The sequence below is a fragment of the Sturnira hondurensis genome, unplaced genomic scaffold, assembly GCF_014824575.4.
Source record: "Sturnira hondurensis isolate 20B ecotype Veracruz unplaced genomic scaffold, ASM1482457v3 Scaffold0021143, whole genome shotgun sequence".
In the NCBI taxonomy this organism is placed as follows: Eukaryota; Metazoa; Chordata; class Mammalia; order Chiroptera; family Phyllostomidae; genus Sturnira; species Sturnira hondurensis.
Window position 1 is genome coordinate 27,360,281 of NW_028093774.1, and position 21,616 is coordinate 27,381,896.

The following is a 21,616-nucleotide window of genomic DNA, read 5'->3' on the forward strand; positions in this document are numbered from 1 at the left end:
TGTGTAAGAGGCCAGAGAATTAAGCTTGCATTCTGGAACAGTGCACAGCTGCACCTCTAGACTGCTCAGTGGAAATCCTGCCTCAGCAGCGATCCTGACCGAGCTTGGCTGTAGGAAGATACCAGTGGACGCTCCACTCCTGTGGCTTCCAGAAGCGGGATGTCTGTATTGTTTCACCAGACTAGATTCTGTACAGCACCTCCTACCTTGCATTCCAAGTTTGTCTTATAGAGCTATGTCTGCCCGACAGATCATAAGCCCTGTCTAAAATCTTGTTCCTTGGCCCTGGCCAGTGTGGCTCAGTTGGTTGGAGCATCATCCTGTACACCAAAAGGTTGTGGGTTCGAGTCCCAATCAGGGCACATACCTAGGTTTTGAGTTCAATCCACAGTCTAAGCATGTATGGGGAAAACCAAGCCATGTTTCTCTCCCTCCCTCTCTCTCTCTCCTCCCTCCTGCCCTCTAAAGAGCAATGAAAAAAATGTCCTCGGTGAGGATTAAATAAGTAAATAAGTGACTGAAATCTGGTTCCTTAGGAGGCTAGTGAAGTGAGTTTATGGTTTCAATCTAGGGAGGCAGGCCCCATAATATAGGAAGTTCTTCAAGCACAGGAAGGGTGATCAGCTGTGCTGGGGGCTATGAATCTCAGGGGTCCATGGTACAGAGCGAAAAACCCACACGGCTGGTTCAACACAACCCAGGCCCAATGTTCCTCCTTCTCCCTCCAAAGAAGATAAATCAGCACTTCATCATCTTTGCAAGTGTGGCATCTCTTCTTCTGAAGTTATTAAAGAAAGAGGGAAAGGGAATGGGGAAAACAACAATGAGGAACCATTTTACACTGTCATATCATCAAGACGTACATGTCTAACAACACCATGCACTGAGGATCAGGTGGAGACAAAGTTCTCATATGTGGCTAGTGTGAGGGTGGGCTGATGCAGCCATTTTGGCACATAATTTAGAAATAATCAATGAAATTAAAGATATGCAGGCTATGACCCAGAATCCTACTCTTAGAGAAATTCTCAAATGCATATGCAAAGAGTGGGGGGAGGGGAGGACTGGATGGAAGAAGGTGGAGGGATTGGCCAAAGAACATATAGGCATAAGCCATAGACACAGACAACAGTGCGGTGATGGCCCAAGGGAAGGGGGTGACAAGGGCTGGGTGGAGGTGGGAAAAGGAGGGAAAATGGGGGTGGGGAGAATGGGGACATCTGTAACAGTGGCAGCAATGAAAATAATGTTTAAGAAATGTATATGCAAAGAGACGCATGTAAGAATGTTCAGTGCAGCAGTGTTGGCAAGACTGCCGAGCTGGAAGTAACCAGAGTGCACATCAACCAGAAAACAGATAAATAAACTGTGGCTTATCAAATAATGAAATACTATTCAGCAGTTATACAAATGAATTATAACTATGTTACTTATAGTAACATATGTTATAATTACTTATAGTAACATAGACAGATTCCTAACACATGAAAAAACAAGTCACAGAAGAAAAAAAGAAAAGCAAATCGCACCGTCTGATATCAATTAAATAGAACTTGAAAATGCAAAACACTGCAATCACACATTAGAGGATACATTTATAAGGAGTGAAAGTGTAAGTCACACACGGGGTGATATATGCCGCAGTCAGATGGCGCATCTCTCTGGGGAGAGAGGGGAGGAAATTAAAGGAAGCCTTCAATTATGTATGAACTATGATGTCTGTGAATACATATTCCTACGTGTGATTAAAGTGCTTTATACCTTTTAAAAAAAACTTAAAAAAGAGGAGGGTATAGAACCACTCAACTCTGGATAGAAACTCTGACTCTTCCACTTACTAGAAAAACACTGCATATTCTTCTGGAAAATGAAGCTCATAATAACTGTTAGGTTTAACCTCATGAAACTGTCTCTTTTCCGGGCCAAGGCGGTAGCATATCAAGAGTTTCACAGTCACTAACTTTACCCAGTAGAGCTGTGGTGGGGGCTTAAGGAACGAGCATGTGTAAAGGACCCCTCATGCGACACCCAATGTACCATCGCCCTTGTGACAAGCTGAGACATCCTGTTGGAAGGGCTGGCTGCATCCCTGCCTAGAGGCGCAGGAAGAGCTAGATGACCTCTGGAGGTCTGCTCCTCTCAGGTAGCCAAGATCCTATCAGTGGGTCCAGAATTACCCACACCATTGGAATAGGGGTCTGAGATGAGGGAAGGATACTTGCTGATATCGATTCTTGCAACACAGCATTTCTAGCATCCGAAAAAAAGAGAATGGGTTAAGGAAGGAGGCCTTTCAAAGACAAATGGGACTTTCTCTGGCTGGCGTCAGATAGAGAGGCCTGCAGAGACACATCCGTTTGGTCAAGCACAGGGCAGAGCCAGCCAGGGACCAGACTGTGATTTCGAAGCCAATCAACTTGGCCAACCTGCAGCAAAGGGCTCTGGATAAGCCCTCCACCAACCTTACCTTAAAGAGAACAGACTGGCACCTTCCCCAGAGAATCAGCCTTCAGAACATCAGATGCATACCTTCATTATACTCAAGACCAAACAATTTGCCTAGTAAATGTTTGTAGTGGGTTCCAGAAATGGCAGTGTGGGGTTTTCTGTTTTGTTTCGGTTTGTTTTTTTTTTGAGACAGGGATGGCAGGAAAGAGCCGAAGATGATTAATGATCAAAGCCTAGAGAAAAAACACTCCAGCCAATTTGTGCTGATTTTCTTCTGCCTGAAAACGGGGAAAACCCATGGATTACTCAAGCTTAATTGATGTGTTTGCAGCAAAGGAAATGAAAGGTGCTTAATTCATATACACACTCTCAGAGACCCATCCCCCAGCCGTCACCCCAATCGGCCACGCCAGGAGGTTTTCCTCAGGCTCTCCTGTCTGTGCTCACACAAATCTGCTCCCAGCCACCCGTCACCCCGGGGTAACTGGCTGGGCAGGTTGTTTAAGAAAAAAAGGTAGAGTCAAGAAAGAGCTGAAAAGAAGTAATCTGGACAGAAAATCAACACCTTTGGTCTTTGCAATTTAACAATTAAACAATTTAACTTGTTCTCCTCAAGGAGCAATTTTTCTGTTTCCTAGCCCTGAAATAGTATTTAAGGACTCATCCGAAGTCACAGCAACTGTGGTGACCAAACTGAAAATTCTCGGGCAGGTTCTTAACCTCCCTGGCTCCTAGTTTCTTCATTCATCTCCCAGGGACACCTGCAAAATTGCGACAACACTTTCCTCGGAGTCATGGTAAGAATTCAGAGTCACAGGAGCCACATGAGTGACACAGACCGGGTGTTCCATAAATGTTACTCTCTTCTCCCTGGCATTTACGAGGACAGCCGATCTTCATGCATATGACACATGGCACTTAATGAGTGAAGGAGGAGGCAAAAGGTCCAAGAAAATGGGAAGCCTGCAATAGCACCTGGGCTTTGTTAACTATATAATTCTTCCTACTCCCACTGAATGAATATAAGGGCAATACCCGTGCGTACTCAGGCTCCAAAGGGCACACCCAATAGAGCCAGCACACAGATGAATAAAGTTACATACAAATGAGGTGCCCCTTCAAATCACATGCGAGCTGTCCAAGTGAAGAGCGTGAAACAAGCGACAATGCAGCAAAGACTGTATTTTGTGGTGAGTGAATGCCTTTGAATTACAGTCGTTGTTGCTGAACACATGTTTGGAAGGGAGGGACAAAGAAACAGCTAGAGAGGCAGGATGTTTGCACAATGAGGAAGGTGTCCAGGCAGCTCCCGGTGGTGGCGCACTTGGATCCCCAGAAGCCCTGCGCCAGCAAAGGCGGCACAGAATACGTTTGCATTCAAGGACAGCGGCCCCTCCAGCACCTCCCCCACTGCCCAGATAAGCATCCCTGAGAACGCAGACTTAAAATGAAAGCTCTAGAAAATCAACTGCATCCTACAATAGGCATGTATTTCTTTTGTAATCAGAAAACAATAGATCTCACAAAAAGAAGTAAAGAAAGCCAAATTGATTAAGGCTATCCAATTGAGGCAGAAGTGTGTGTACAGGCGGGGCAAAAGTAGGTTTGTAGTTGTTTGGATGGAAATACTACAATAATTAATAAACAGCAATATAAAGTAAACTGTTCTGCATGCACACAACTATAAACCTACTTTTGCCCCAACCTGCATACTGAAGCTGAGTCTTCACAAGCAGTTAAGGACAGACTGAGAGTACACAGTCCTTGTATAAACTTTGATGTAGCAAAGCAACCAATACAGTGCTGACCAGCAGGGGCCAGCAAGGGACATAGGTCAGTACAGGACAGCAACACACAACAAAGCTAAAGAGAATATAAATGAGGAAGAACTTTAGAGCCAGAAAGAAACCACCTTGGCATGACTGACACCCCCTGAGAACACAGGAGACAGGTTGCTGTCAACAGAACTGCCCTATAGGGATAACTCTTACAGACCAGAAAGTCCCCTAGGTCCTATCCCAGGTGAGGTCACCGTTTTAGTTGGTATTACACATTCTAGATCAGATTCCACCACTTACCGGGTGGCATGACCTCAGTCTTCTGCCTTCTCGTAGCTCCCTAAGAATCTCCAAAGGGATGGATGGCCTTTGGATTGCACTATATTTCCATTTCTGCCCTGTCCTCCAGTCCGCTATCTGCATCACTCTGCTGCCCCAGTTAGTGACACATGCCTGGTACACCCCATTCTATTAGGCTGCCGACATGGATGTTCTTCATGGCTATTGCGATTGCCACTGCCAATTGCCCCCAGAAGGTTAGTCTCTGCTCTGCTCTGTGCTGTTGCAGATCACCCACTCACACTCCTGACACTATGGCCAGTGCACCCACCCAGAGCCCTGGTATCCCCTGGGTCTATTCCACCAAGCACTGGTTCTAGACTTCACCTCCATAGCCACATGGCTGGCCTGGGTCACCAGCCAGTGAAGAAACACTGTCCTCTTCCCTTGCTCAGCATTTTCAGACAGGTTCCCAAAGGGTAGTTGGGAACTGAATACATATTCAGTCTGTCATGTGGCTCTTTCCATGTTGCCACACCATGTTCTCCTTACAGAAATGTCTCCCGCACAGATTTGGGGTAAACAAAGATGAAAAAAGCACTCACCTAATAAAGGCCACCACCCAGTGGAAGGAACAGAGACTCAAATAACTGAGTTTGCTACAAAATAAGGGTTCATTGTAGCACAAAGTTGACACTTAGGCTAAATCCACACACACACGCACACACATGCACATGCATGCTTCCTGCATACATTCCTAGAGCAAAACCTCAGTGCCATCCTTCAGCCTTCGCTTTGGATGCTGTCTGCCGGCAAATCCTGTCTTGTCAGATTCTACTCTTGCCCAGGCCACCGTCACCTCCCAGCTGGTGTCTTGCCTCTGCCCAGGGCCCCTGTAATCTGTCCTTAACGTGGCAACCAGAGGGATCCTGCCCACATGAGAACTGGGTCATGTGGCTGTTTTGCTCAGAGCCCTGAAATGCTCCCACCCTCACCCCGACCCCCGTGTGGCACCATGCACTCAGCCTCCTCTTTAACTTCACCTCCTGTGACTCAACCCTCACCAGACCTGCCCCAGGACCTCGGCACTGGCTGCCCTCTCTACAGGACGGACACTCTAACCAGGTGACTGCTTAGCTACTTCCCTCACTCTCTTTAGGTCTTTGGTTAAGACATGCTGCTCTGATCACCCTGTCTAAAACATCTCAGTCCCCTCAAATGTTTGTCTTTTGTCTCCTAAAACATTTATTTGTTCTTCAAGGCAAAAGTCTCAGAACCTACATTTACTATTCTGGTCAGTTTTCCACAGTCCAGAAACTGACTCACAATCTTTTAAGCAAGAAATTCAATCCGTATTTTTTCTAAGGAATCAAGCTCAAGTGACCAAACTATAAAATCCTTACAATAATTTTCAAAACCTCTTATCTGGATGGAAACAGTCTATGAACACATGTGACCAGTCCATTCACTCTTCCTGGGAAGACCCACTTGGAAAATCAGCAGTTATCAGAAGGCAGCTCGATAACAGTGAAATGGAATAAAATCAAGGAACATGAGAAGAAACAAATGTATAGTTGCCATCAGGCTTAGATGGCCTAATGTAAAAGTGCCGTTAGAATTCTCACAGTTGTAAGTCACAGAAAACCCAACCCAACCAGCCTGAGCAACAAGGGGATCTACCGGTTCACACACCTGGGAAATTCCAGTAGAGCTGACCTCGGGCTTGACTTAATGCAGGAGCTTAAAGGCAACCAGCTTCTGTCTTTACACCTCTTGTCCCTGCTTCCTCATGGTTGACTCCATTCTCAAATTCACCCCACATGGTGGCAAAGTGCCTGCAGCAGCTCCAGCCTCACATTCACGACTCAAAAACTAGGTAAAGACATGCCTCTTCTCTAGGATATCTGCCAAAGTTCTAAGATTCACACACTGTAGTCAGGGGGATGAAGCATGCTCATTAGCCTAGGCTCATCTCCTGTTCTGCCCTCCAAGTTGGGGGTCAGGCCATACCTAAAATACGTGGCCTTAGAGTAAAGAAAGGTGAATCTCAAACATTAATAGGAGCTACTAATAAAAATGGGATAAGTAGGGGAGCACTGGGGGTGGGGCAGGGCTGGAAATACAAGAAAGAAAACTACTTGAACAAGAGTTAAATTAAAAAAAATGGGATAAGCAGACACTAAGAGAAAAAAATTTCAATCTCCCCTGCAGCCTACAACTTACAATTATGTGCTCTTCTCGACAGTGTGGGATGCTCACAGCTGGCTGGGTATTCCTCCTGCATACCCATTCTCCATACCGCGCATGCCTGGATGTCTGCTGACCAAGATGCCTCCTGCCCTGGTTAGTGCATAGAAATACATTCTTTCTCTGGGGCTCCACTGCTGACCAACCCCAGCCAACACATTCAGTCAATGACAAGCAAGGCCTGCTGGCTGCGAACTCTTCATTCTCCCTCTTACAGATGACTTCACATGTCTGTGCTCTAATTCAAGGTAACTCGGACTCTTTACGGGAAGAACAAATATGTACCCCACTGAGAACTGAGTGCATAGTCTGAGGCAAACCCTGCAGACACATTTTCTTTAAAGTTTTAAGTCCCATCTTAATTTCTAATATGGATTTCACATTCTATTTCATAGTATTTTACTTACTTTCCCATTGAAAATGTGTCTAGGAATATGTGTCATGGCCACACACTGAGCTCTATTCACCTGAAATACCACCCTGTGAAGCATGCAATTTGGTGCCTAAATGTGGACCAAACAGTAGGAGCAACAACACGTTTTGGGTGTGAGGTTTATATGGGACATGCAAGTGAACCTGTCCGGTAGGCAGTTGGAGATATGGGGATATAGCTCAGGAGAGAGGTGGGGGTTGGAGACACAAATCTGAATACCAGCGTGGTGGGAGCTGAGATGGTAGGCGGGGTTGTTCATGGACAATGAGCAGAGAGGAGGAAAAACCTACAGGTGAAACTCTGAGTGTAGCCCACACAGCTGAATGATGGGGAAGGAGATGGCACCAGGTGCGTAGAATCACGAAAATCTCTCAAAAGGCAGAGAGCCTCAAAGACTCTAAGCAAGTGCCCAAGAAAGTCAAGTCAAGCTTCAATGCAGAACCATTTGAGGTTTCCCAAGCCAGTCCAAAGCACTGGCCAGTACCGAAGCTGATCTCACAAACCAGGATTTCCAGCTTGCTGGGCACAGAACTACCCTGTCACGGTGGAGCTCAGGCTGGCAGACCTCTTGGCATCGCCTCCAGCCTGGGGTGATGCAGCTGCTGTACCACAGAGGGGCCGCCTTAGCACACACAGGTGGGCAGAGCTACCTACGAGAGGTCNCTCTAAGCAAGTACCCAAGAAAGTCAAGTCAAGCTTCAATGCAGAACCATTTGAGGTTTCCCAAGCCAGTCAGTACCGAAAAGCACTGGCCAGTACCGAAGCTGATCTCACAAACCAGGATTTCCAGCTTGCTGGGCACAGAACTACCCTGTCACGGTGGAGCTCAGGCTGGCAGACCTCTTGGCATCGCCTCCAGCCTGCGGTGATGCAGCTGCTGTACCACTGGGCAGAGCTGCCTACGAGAGGTCAGTCCCTGAGGGCCCTGCCTGCTGGCTCCACACAATTCATCCTCATTTGCTTGGATCGAAAGACCAGAAAAGAGGAGGGAAAGATCAGGGTGGCTGCTGTCTGCACCACAGCTGGCTAAAGAACTGTCTCTTTAAAGACACTTATCTACTTGTGAACTGCTGGACTGGACAGGCTACCAAAGGCATTTTTAATTCTTAGATCCTTTCCAGAAATGACAGTCACTAGAGTGTTTATAATGGGGCCTTTTGCCATCAAGCCTTCAAACCTTCCTATGACCAAGCTTTGAACCGCCGGAAGAGGAGGAACAAACATGGATTCTGCACCCACCGCGAGCTGGCCTCGTATTAAACACTCCACACATATCTCCTCATTCCCCCTGCAGAACGACCTGTGGGGCAGGTGCCATCGTTATCTCCACCTGACAGACAAGAAACCAGGACTCAAAGAACTGGTAGGAGGAGAGCTACATCAGAGCACGTTTTTCAGTTTTCAATAACAACTTCAGAGTTGACAAAGCTCTCCCACACAGAGAGTTTCCTGTTGACTCAGAGACTCACACTGACTGAGAATTAACCCCATTTCACAAACGAGAAAACTGAGACACCAAGAGTTGAAGGGACTTGTCCCGAGGTCCGAGGGGGAGGCCATCTGGAGTTCAGTGTCCTCTGCACTACACTACTATCCACTCCTGCTTCCTATTCATTCCCAGAGAAAGCCTGGAAGAGAAACAGGCGATTTTCCCATGAAGGACAAACAATTTCCTTAAGCAGAGGCCTCTTTCCTGAAAGATTTCCTGGGAGATGTCAAGCTCTGTGGAGTCCCAGAGTGAATTCTGTGAAGTAGAAGTCACAGAGGGCATTGACGGAGTGGAAACGACTTCTCTGGGTTTAGTGAAGCCCATGCCACCTCCCTTCCCCGTCAGCCAGCCTGGACCTCTGCTGCTGAGGCCCCGACGAGGAGGCCACACTGGACACTCAGTGCGTGTCCTTCAACCTCGAGCCTCATGAGCGTGGCCCCGGACAACGCTTCCGTTCTCACCCTCCAGACCACTGTTGGTCCCTCATCCACCAGCTCCCCGTGAAACGCCCTGCAGATCCTGCTTTGTGTTATATTCTCATCGCAGGGCCCTTAACCCCCTGCCTCACGCTCAGGTGTCCTGCTGCCCAGCATGAGAACAGTGGGTCTTGTTTGGCTGTCTCTGTAACCCTGCCTGGGTCCACACTTAGAGGATTCGTTTTAAAATGATCTAACAAAAAGCCAGGTTAATTTTTTTTTTACTATAATAGCTGTTCTTTACCCAAAACATCCTTTGGCTGTTAAATGAATGCCAATCGTGTGTCAGGAGAGATGCTAGCAATTTCCCTGTTGATTCTGCCTGGCACGCAGTCCCTCTGCGGGCAGGCTGTCCTAACCCTGTTCCACAGAGCAGCGCCCGGCCAGCCACGCGCACTGAGCTGCCTTGCTCCCTTTTGCTGAACGTTGGCCAGTGGAGAACAGCAGGTTGTTTGGTACCTTAGTGAGACCTTTAGCTTACCACTTGGGATAATAACAACTATAATAATTATAGCAAGTATTCTATCATACTTTTCATTTTTCAAAATAGCCGTTAGATTTTAAAGTTGGAAAGGCCTAGAGAGTGAGCCAAACTCTTTCACTGACAAATGGGAAAAAAAGAGATGAAGCCCAGAGCACTGAATATCCTGAGTGACCCTCATAACACTGCTGTGGGTGGACCGGCTCCTACTTCACAGATAAGGAAATTGACTCAGAAAGTGACATGTCCCGAGTGACGCAGCCAATGTGAGGCAGAGCTGGGCCCAGACTTTCGGTTTCCTAATCCCCCGGGTCTTTGGTGCTCTCTCCCCTCACCTGCAGGCTTTCCTTCTGGGCCAAGGAACCACTGAAAGAGGTACCTAAGAAACTGGGTCATCTGTGACCTTGGATTTGACCTTGGCCTCTCCCAGTGTGGAGTCCCACTTCCTTCCAGAGGCCTCCCTGCGCTGGGGGTTTTCTCTGCTCCCAGGTCCTTCTTCTCCCCAGTCTGCCTATAGTCATAAAGTATGAAAACCCTGAACACCCTAATCATCTATTAGACACAATTTCCAGCTTAAGGTTAAATAGTTTCCTGTCACTTTAATGACGAGTACATTTTTTGAAGCTTCCTATAGCCGCAATTCCCACAAACGGGAAGACGTTTGAGTTCTAAGTGAAGGGAACACTTATGCAGCCCTGTATGGCCCTGCTTGGCTGGAGGAGCTGATAGGGAGCAGGGACCCCAATCAGAAAGTGGACCCAGCTGAGCCTCCAGGGATGCTGTCCAATCAGCAAGACAGTGAGGGTGCCCCCTGGTGGAAAGGTACAAGATACCTGCAGTGCTTGGAGCAGAAAGGAAGAGCCAGTGAGAGAGACAAAAGAGGCTGGACTCTAGTGACAACTCCCCAGACTCTCCCCAGGCAAGTCCGTGTTGACAGCTGCTCCCCGAGGGCCACACACGCAGCGGAAGAGTCCAGCTGACTCTGCAGTGGGCATTCTCCGTGGGCTTCCGCTTGCCATGGGGGAGTCCAGACAAATCTGCGATCCAGGTTTTTAGCTTGAGGAATTTACATCTGGTTGGAAGTTCAAGGGGTAAACCTCTGCTATCATTTTTGCCTGCCTGGCATGAAGTTCATTCTCTCTCTCTCTTTCTCTCTCCCTCTCTCTTTCTCTCTCTCTCTTTAGTAACAGTACCTTGATTTTCCTGAAAGGTCCCTCACACCTTCACCCACCCTCCATCATGTGGTTCTGCCCCCTCCTGTAAGGCTTTCCAACCCAAGAAGCGCTCACTGAGTCCTTTAAAACCAGATAAACAGTCTTCTTCTCGGAAATCTTTCTTGACCCTGAAACACAGTGACCCACTTTCTCCTGTGACATCCCCCGCCTCTGCATCCGTCACCCTGTACCACACCGTGAGTGTGTCAGCTTCCCTTCCACACTCCGGGCTTTGAAGAGCTAAAGGTGTCTTCTGATTATTTTTACATCAGAAGATTCTAGCACAGTACCTAGCACATGGTAGGTGCTCAATAAATGTCAGATGGAGGAAGGAAGGACAAGATTCACTCATAAACTGTAAATAATCATGTAAGTACCAACTGAACAGATAAGATCCTCCACGCTTGTGGATATTTTCTCAGCCTCAAGTGCTACAAACCACGACCTGCCAAGGCTTTATTGCATTTATTTGTGAGGCAAGATAAACCCCATCTGACAGATCCTCCTACTCATATATCAGACAGACAATACAAGATTAAACAGTCAATGCTGGCACGCCCCTACCGTGACCATGAGGCGGCCAGGCTACAGCTGGTACTAAGGGGCTGAGCGAGAGAGCAGCAACCCTGAACTGGAACGCTGCTCCAGGTCTCCCCCTGGCTCAGGGCTGGGCCAGGGAAGGCAGCCTGCAGAGGGGGAGAGCTGCACATCCGCCCTCAGTTGTCTTGGTATCTGGTTTAGAAAAATAAAACACTTGGCCGAGGAAACAGAACCACCAGGCTACAAAAGGCTGCTGCTTAAAAACAAAAACTTTGCTATAAGAAACAGTTATACCATAAAAGAGATCCCAAGCAATTCAGGGCATTTCTCCTCTTGTAAGATGCGTGAACTCAGTCAATAAACATTCTTGCTCCACAGCTTAGCAGTGCCAGCGCAAGCTTGCCTCGACGGAAGAAGGTCACCCTTGGTAGGAAGGGGGTGAACTCAGCCATGTTCTCAAGATAAGCAAACTCCAACTAAAATGCAGTTTTTCTTCCCCTTTTCTACCCCCTCCTCCAATTTAGAAAAACTATTGCATTTGCTGCTTCCCCAGGTTAGGACTCAGAGAAAGCTAACGTAACAGTTATTTCTTCATTGAGATTCAATATTCCTCTAAATCTCCTTTTTGTTGCCCCAAGTCAAAGCCAGTTATCTTGGGATGGAAAGAAATTGTTTCAGTGTTATATGATTTGTATCTGGTAAATCCGTGCACCCTGCTGATTATCATCATATCCCTGTCCTTTCGCTGTTCTCAAAATGACAGTCTATTGATCCAGTCATCTCCCAGGTTTTGAAGTTCATGCGAAAGAACGTCTCCAGCGTATTGTTCATTCCTGCTGTTCCTTGGGCTGTAGGGTAGAAGGGCTGCCTTTCATATTTCATGTACTTCCCCTGCCCCCTTCAATTGAGGACAAATCACCAAGATTCTTTCCATGCCTACCAGGCACATTTTCAGGCACAGACGTGGCCCCCAGCGTTTGCCGAGCTAAGCGGAGTTGAGTATAACTGTCACTTCCAACCTCCATTAAGACTCTGCCCTTTAAGGTAAGGAATGACAGTGTTGTGGGTCTTCTCTGCATAGGTGGCTGGCCTAGCAGGACATCCAGCGTTACTGATGCCTTCTCTTTTGTTTGAGCCTTATAACCATCCAGTGGGGCTGGGAGAGGGTGGCCGCATCGACATCGTACACAGGTGGGAAGTGGGTTGTGTTGAGAAATTCTGGGAGCGACGGAGCTGGCATCTGGCCGGGCAGTGCTGGCTCCAGGCACACCGTGCTCTTTCCTCTCTACCTTATCCCCAAGTTCATCTCTCTGGCATTGTTCCACTGTAAGCCATGGTGCTTAAACGGCATCTTGCCCCTGCCGTTCAGGAGCTGTGGGACCTTGAGCAAGTTTTATTTTTCCAAGCCTCGGTTTCTTCATCTGCTACCTGGAGCTAAGAATGCCCCAGTTAGCACGTCTCAGGGCTGCTGCACAAGCTAAATGACATGATGCTGCCGAAGATTCTTTTTTTTTTTTTTTTGGCTGTTGTCACTTCTTCTTTATTTGACAATCTAAGAGAAAAGAGATCAGTCTCTTGGGGACTAGAGTCAGGTGGTGCATGTTTTAAAAATTCTTGCAGCACCCTGGTTGAAAATGGCTGCTTGGGGCCCCTGATCTCACTTTAGAAAAGAAGGGAAAACTTGTACTTGTTTCCACGACATCGTGGACAGCAGACTCCCTTTTGTGCTGGGTCAACTGGATGCTTCCTAAGGAGAAAAGAGATGTAAGGAAGGGAACTAAGGTTTATTGGACACTTATTGGGTAGGCACTGGCGCTGGGTACTTTCTCTCCAGGCGTCTCATTCATTCTGGACGCCCACGTGAGGGCACCTACTAAGAAATGAAAGCTCGGAGATGGCGAGTGATCTGACCACCTCGATTTGGGGGAGAGGGAAACCAAGGTTCGAATCTAGCCCCTGTGATCCCAAAACCTACGCCCTTTCTGACCACACTGCTTTTCTCAAAACAAAATCCTTACTAGTCAAATAGTAGCAGGGTGGAAGAACAATGTTTTGGTGGGAAATGCCGAGTTACTGTAATCTTCTGCTAAGGGCGGGAAGCTGGGCTCTGCGACCTCCCGCAGTTCTGCGGCCCACCCCTCTGGAAAACTCCCCGAAACCCCCACGACTAACAAACAGTGCTCAGTCTAGACAGCATTTTCATGTCTGTATCCCCAACCCTGGTGGGAAGGTAGCAGTGTTATTGACCAACTTTAAAGATGAGGGCACTGAAGCAGAGAGAGAGGAGCGTGCCCAAATCACCCAGCCTGTGGGAAGCACACCTGAGATTCACACGGAGACTCACTGCCTCAAACCTTGTGTTGCTCCCACTGAGCCATGGCGCCCCCCGCAGACACCCTCCGACCCCACTGCCTCTGTTCTTCTGGGGTTAGGACCTGGGCCTCTGCTTCCACTCAAGACCCCACCCCAGCATCTTCGTCCCAAATCTCCCATGGGTTTGCAGTCTCTTCCACAACTGTACGATTTTTTTCCATTTTGCTTCCCCTCCCCAAGTTATCTCCTCTGTGATTCTACTTTGAGCATCTTATCTTGAGAATCAAAGTAAGATTTTAAAAAAAAGAAAAGTTTGCCTGCAGTTTCTTTCCTGTTGCCAGCAGATTCTTTCTATTCAAGCACTAACTGAACACTGTTGACAGACACCCGTCCTTGTAATAACCCATCTCCTAGCGCCCACACCAAACGGTGTGTTTTAAAAACACCATCACAGCCCTCGAACAAGGCTGCAAGCCACGAGCTATTTCCCATCCCTCACAGATGAAGTGGCCAAGACCTAGGCGCCTTGAGTCACCTAGGGTTACAGAGTTAAAAAGAGGCAGATGGAGATTCAGACCCAGGAGGCTCAGCCAAGGCCTCATTTTTATCAGGCATCACACAAACCCATCTGAGAACCATGGCCACACTGATCATGAAGTGGGTGGGGTTTTCCTCAAACAATAGAGTCAAAGCTCATTATTCAAAAACTGGAAGGGAACCTTCACAGGCCCCCTGGTCCTGCTGCTGCTGTGTCTCTGCCGTGCCCTGCGGCTGGAGACTCTAGCACAGTGGTTGTCCCGGCCTAGTGACAAATGGCTGGTCCCAGGTGCAATGAGTGAATTGCCTTCCGGAGCACTGCGGCCTATAACAGTAGTAAAGGCTCTCGTCTCTGAGCTCTCTCCGTGGGCCAAGATGCTGCACTCTTAGCGCTTTCGGATCTTTGGAGGTAGGTATGGGGGCGGGGATCAGGCTATTCAAACAATTCCTGCCCTTCCCTAGGAGATCATACTCCCCTCTCCCATTCACTTGGAGAGTGACCGGTGATATTCTCTCTCTCTCCCTCCCGCCCCCGCTTCCCCTGCCCACCCTCCCAGCCCCATCCATCTTCAGCCACTGAACTGTCAAGGCCCTAGACTCAGCTGCATGTAAGACTGGGCCACAGTGAACACGACAAGGACCAGCAGAGCCAGAACCAACCCACAGTGAGCATGGAACAGGAAAACAAATACACTCTTGTAGTTTCATACAGCATAAGCTGGTTTAAACTGAGGTCACAATGGAGGAAATGAAGGGACTCATCGGCTAGCTGCCCGAGGTGGCACAGCCAGCAGGTGGCCATCCTTGTAGGCACAGGAGCCCCCTTCGGCCACCTGCAGTCACTTGCTCCCCTCTGGCTCCCTGGTGCAGCACCAGGTCCCCTGGTCAGTGCCAAAGGCAGCGTCCCCCTTGTCCCTTCACGGGCTTCTCCACCGCATGGGCACCAGGAGCCACTTTCTACCTCCTCAGACGCTCCTTGGGGGACCTCCATGACCTGCACCCCTGTCTGCCTGCTCCTTCAGCGTTTCTCTCTGTCCCCCAGAGGCAGCCCAGTAGTTGCAGCACAGGCTCGAGAATCAGACAGAATCCACAGGTCAAATCCAGGCTCTTCCTTTCACCAGCTATGTGGCCCTGGGCAAGCTGCTAATCCTCTCTAAGCCCCGGTTTTTGAGCCAGAAGACTGGAATCAAAACACCTCCTTCACAGGCTGTTGGGAGCATCGTTAAACTGGCTGGCCTGTGTGAAGGAGACAGGCCAGCCAGGGGACCACTCATGCCTTTATCTGAGAATCTCTCCTCCCTCACTTGCCTGAAGGCTCCTAGACCCCACCCTTCTCCCTCTGTGCTCAGTTTATCCAACCAGTTGAACTAAAAGATCCATAAACAGATCTGTTAGATTCACTAGCAATTGCTCAACCTTCAAGTCTATCGAGAACCTGATCTCTTCTTGCCACCTTTTCAGCTTCCAGCCGAAGCTGGTCAGCCTGGTCTCTCCTCTGAGCACTGCAAAGGCCTCCTAATGGCTCTCCAGGGCCCCACACAGCACCCGAGGCACTCCTGTTATGGCTCCAGTCACATCCTGTCTCTCCCCTACTCCCACCTCCCAAAGGCTTCTCTGCCTCGTGACTCGGAAGGCCTATGGGCTTTGTGTGATGCCCTCCGGAGCTCACCTCCTCTGACGCTCCCCTGGGCACTCACACAAGCCATCCTTGTCTCCACGCTCTTCAGTGAATGCCTCAAACGATGCCCCCTCTCAGGGTCGTTGCCCTCATTCTCCCTCTGCCTCAGGCCCTCTTGCCCCAGACATCTGCGTGGACCACTTGCTCACTCACTTCTTCATGTCTCTGCTCCAATGTCGCTGGATCAGAGGGAGGGAGGCCTTCCCTGACAGTAGTTACAAAAGCAGCACTCCGCCCCACCACCCCAAGGTCACCTTCCAGACCCTCACTTGGCTTCATTCTTCTTCATAGCATTTTTGCCACCTGAAATATTGTACCTTTGTCTGTTTACTATGTGTCTCCTACTAGAAGTTAAGAACCTCTTTGATATCTGCTGTTATCCCAGTGCCTAAAATTACTGCCTGACACATGGTAAGCATTTGGAAAATTTTATTGGATGAATGACTGGACGGATAGTACTGGACTCTTGGACTGTTGTTAAAAGCTACCATAAGGCCACAGAGAAGCAAGGAAGGCATCCAGCAGTCAGCAGAGCAGAGCAGGAAAGTGGAACAGATATATGGAGGAGAGTAGAAATGAGGTGTCTTTTATCCCAAGACAGATTGATAAAGGGGCTGCTCTTCTTGACTTTGAAGGTCACATTTTAGGTTGTCCAGCTGTTTCGTGCCCTTGGATATAGTAACATTACAAACTGCACACACACATACCACACCACACATGCACAGATACCACATACCACCTACACCCGTACACATACACACTACACCACATCACGTACCACGCACTTTACTGAAATGGCCTTAAGTGAGTTTCCCAGTCTTGCCCACACAATGGCAGTGCATAAATAACCAGTGCAGAACCAGGCACACATTCCTGTTCACTAGTGTGAGTTCCCCTCCTCCCATTTAAAGCCCTGGCTAGAAGCAGTTCTGAGGCTGGGAACTTGCCCCCACATACACTTTTCTGTAGTCTTTGGCTCCACCCTGCTGCCTTCCCTCTTTGCCCAGCATTTCCAGTCCCTCCCACTGTCCTCTGAACTTGCTTTGTTCTCTGCTGCTCCCCCTGAAAAACTGACATCCCCTCCCAGCTTCCCTGTCTGACAAGAATGCCTTTGATGGGCAGTCATTCTGGTCAGAAACTCAGAAGTCACACTGAGCACCCATCACCCCAACGTCTGTCCACAGAGCCTGTTAATTCTTCGCAAACAGCCCTAGAGTAAGCTTTCCTGTCCATTTCCACGACTGGATCCTACAAGCACTTCATCCCAGGATCTATCTCTAAGCCCAGAACAAATCAGGTCCCCATTTATCTCTAACAGGCGTGTACTTTCCCTTCGTAGCCTTGGCCATGGTTTGTAACTGCCTATTTTTGATGGTGTGAAATTACTGTCTCACTCCCCCACTAGACTCTGAACTCCACAAGGACAGTTCTCAATAAATGCTATTGGAGGGCTAAATAGAGCTATTTTTTTTTCTTTGTTTCTTTGTCCTCATCCTGAGCTCTCATATAAGTTTCTTGAAGGTTGGAGCTATGTTTACTGCTGCCTGTACCTCCCCCAGCCCCAGTGCTTAGCACAAAACTAAGAGCAGACTAGGTGCGAGATAAGTACAGGAGGATTGATTACTGGGCCCCTGTCAATCATTCAGGTGCTGAGTTTGTTTGGAGAAAGGCAAGATCTCACTCCCAAGTGACCAGTCAGGTAACCAGACCTTGCAGACTCCAGAGCCCGATACCCAGGGGTGTCCGTGTTCGCACAGGGGCCCACCAGGCGGGTAGAGTTTCTTTCCTTTGCCTCCTGATAGGGCAGTAATTAGAAACAGCAGCTCTCGCCACATCGCATTCCCCGGGGCTCCCTGCTGGACGCCCAGAACATGTGTAGCTTCGAGACCACCTGCTAGGAAGAGAATAGAGGAATCATTTGCTGAGCATAGCAGGGGTGACGGCGAAGGGGGTGAGGCGCTGCATGGCAAACAGCTGTCCCATCTTCCCCAAAGCCCTAAATAATTTCTCCACTTGAAAAAAAAAAGAAGAAATGCACAATTAATTTTTCATATAGATCATCCCACTTAGAAGTTTAGGGGAGGGCTGCACAGCTAAGAGCCGGGCTGCAGAGGCCCCAGTCGGCGGCTGAGACAAAGCCAAGGAGAGGGAAGTAGAGGAGGACGCCCTGTGGCTTTTATGGTGGCACCTCATGGACATGGAGTGACAGAATAGGGGGACCTGCTTGTGCTCTCTTAACCTCTGAGTCCTGCTTTGGGCCCTGACGTGGTCACTGTCACTGCCGTCTTTGCCACCACAACACTGGGAGAGGGCTTGTCCTTTTCTGCATGAGGAAACTGAGGCTCAAGGAAGTTGGGCACCTCGGCCAAGGTCACCCAGACAACGGGAGGCTGAGCAGGAGTCCAAGTCCAGCTGGACTCCCCTCTGGCATGCCCGCCCAAGGCACTGATTCCCCGCAGGTACTTAGGGAGATGCTGGGGGACCATCTGTCAAGACAGTATGACCGGCTGGCCCTCACTCCAGTGGACTTGCCCAATCCAGATTTTTCTGCACCTGTTAACTGTTTACACTCTCTGCCTTAGCTCCAAGGCAAAGAGCAGACAGGGGCAGAGGAAAAGGCAAGGTGGCTGCCTCTGCCACTGCTCACAGCTAGCCATCCCACCAGGGTCCCTCCCAACACGGCGCCCAGCACTGCTATGGAGTGTATTACCACCGAGGAGAAGGCAGAAACATCAGCTGGAGACACACACCCCCGACTTACACACCCTCTCGCACCTCACTGGCTGCAAACGGCTTCACCTCTCTACATGTAGTTTCTAGGGCTGCTGGAACAAAGTACTGCAAACTCGGTGGCTTAAAACAAGAGAAATGTATCATTCAATCCTGGAGACTAAAAGTCTGGAGTCAGGGGTTGGTTCCTTCTGGGAGCTCTGACGGAGAATCTGGTCTACGTCTCTCTCCGAACTTCCGGTACTTGCCCCAAACCCTCTGTGTCCCTGACTTGTATGTGCATCCCCCTAATCTCTGCCTCCACCGGCACGTGGTAGTTCCCCTGTGTGTCTCTTCCCGTCTGGTAAGGACAGCAGTCAGAATGGACTAGGGGCCAACCCTATTCCAGGGTGAGTAACTCATGCCACTGCCCTATTTCCAAGTAGGGCCATTCTGTGGTACTAGGGGGGCCAGGACTTCAACGTACCTTTTGGGAAGATACAATTTAACCCTCTGTGCCTCTGTTTCCCCTAAAGGAAGGACTCAAGAGCACACATTTCATAGGCTGTTTGTGAGGACTGGCTAAATTAGTGGTTGGAGAGGCCTCACAGGAGTGCCTGGCATATGATAAATGTGCCACAAACGCCATTTGTGATGAACAATGTCATTACAATTGTGGAGGGGGTGGAAGGGTCCCTTTTCCTCGGAGACACTAGCTGAATAGACTGCATTCTCATGTAGACACCAGCTCTTTTCCCACAACCAGAGGTGTAAATGTTCAGTAGTGAGGGTTCTTCACGACTGAAGGAACTCTGCTGAGGGGAGAAGCAGTAAAAGGGAGGGGAGGCATTTCCAGAAACACAAGCAGGAATTCCAGGAAGGCTGGGAAGCCAAGCTCTGCGTGACTGTAGAGAATTTGGGAAGGCTTGTTTTCCGACTTTTCTCTCTGTGTAACTTCTCTACTCCTTCACCTGTCTAGGTACAGATCCTTACTACCTGTGTGATTTGGGGTAACACTTAACTTCTCTGTGCCTCAGTTTCCTCATCTGAAACAGGGTGAGAGCAGGGTAAAATGAGCTAAGAGCATGAAAAGCTTGGCATGGCACAGAGGGGCACTTAGCATGTGTCGGCTGTTATTTTTCTCTCTGCTTGGCTTTTCCTGCTATTCTGTCTACAAGGTGGAAAACACAGCTACTGGCCCGCTCCAGAGGTTTCCCCAACCCTGCCTATGAGAGAGAAGTCCAGGCCATGACGACTATCTTCCTGGCTGAAGAGCAAATACCCTGGTTGCTGCAGTGCCTCTGGCTAGCTTAGGTGGGGAGCATGCCCTTGTGGTCTGTGGCAGCCTGATCCATGTCCAAGGCCATCCCCTCCCTTTGCCAAACTCCTTTTCTCCTAGAGAGGCCCCCACAAGTATCAATTTTAAGTTTGCTGCCTAGACTTTCTGCCTAAGCCAACCCACATCCACACTGCCTTCTCTGCTTTCCCACAGCACCCAGATGAAGACCAGTATTTGTCACTCTGGGTTATAAGGGCCTCCCAGATCTAGCCCCTGCCTGCCTCTCAGACCTTTCCAAGGCTCCCTTGGCCTTGTCTGACATATTGTCCTTCTTGCTATTTCTTCAGCACAACAAACTTCTGGCCTCCCCAGGACCTTTGCACATGCCATTCCTGCTGCCCAGAGTACCTATCCCCAAGACTCCCACAAGACCATCTCTTTCTCACGGTTTAGATCTCTGCTCGAGTGGTACTCACCTTCCTGGGGAGATCTGCCCTGACCTCTTTATCTAACAGCAGCTCCTATCACCACTCCCGGTCACTCTGTCCCCTCACCCGGTTGCCATTTCTTTACAGCAATCATCACTACCAGATTCGTTGTTCGTCTTATTCACTCCGATGGCCCCTGTGCCCAGAGCAAAGTCTGATATATCCTATACACCAATACTGAGGAAATGGACAAATGTACGACTAAATGAATTCTGAGCCTAGTATCACGTGAGTGGTAGAGCCAGAAGCTTCTCTCTGCTTTGGCAGGTGCCACTAGGGACCCCTTCTGATCTTGCTCCACTCACTTCAGGACGCTAGCAACACGCTGTCGGTCTCTGCTGCACCATTATCTTCCTAAACCCTCACGTTTCGCAAGACTTCCATCTTCTGGGAATTTGGTATCAGGTTTCTGTTTTCCCATTGCCCTAGTACAATTCTTTAGTCACGATTTTAAACATCACTAATAACATTTATGAATATCAAAACCAAGCTAGATTTCCCCCCTTCAGTCCTGTGCAGTCACAGAAATTCTCCAGTCTTACAGCATATTATGTAATTTTATCATCACCCAAGGATGCAATGTGATTTATTTGTTTACATAGATTCCTGTTATCCAAATATTCCTTTATCTGCTCTCTGTAAAAGACATTCTTTTTCTGTTGCCTTAATTGTATTTTATCAGGCATCTTGGTTTTGTTTTATGCTACATGGCCTCAGGATATGTTTAAGCATCCTCACACATACTTACATATATTGGAAGGCATTTATACCCATTGTAACTTTTCTACTGGTTAAGATCATTGTGGTTTACTCTCTTGCAAAGAAAAACTAAACCAAGTGTCTTTTCCCTGCATCCTGATATGTATACACCCAGGCTCTGGAAGGTTCTCTTCCTGTCTATCTCCTTCTCCACGATGGACCAATCCTAGCACCTCTCAAGAGAAAGAGAAGAGAAAGTAAGAAATCTCCCCAACCTCCCTCAATTCTTTCTTCTCTTGCTGACCCCTGCTGGTTTGTGGTCACTGGGACTGAAGCTTCCCTGTGACCCAAGTTTGCCAATCATTTCCTTCTTAATGGGAAACAGCAGGCTTAGGGTGGTGGCGTTGTCTTCTTCCCGAGTCATAAAACTTTCTTTCTTCCTCTAGGACACTGCATGGGTCTCCCGGTAGACAGCTGTAGTTAAACCTAGCACACGTCCTGCTGACGGATTCTGTGTTTACGGTGACC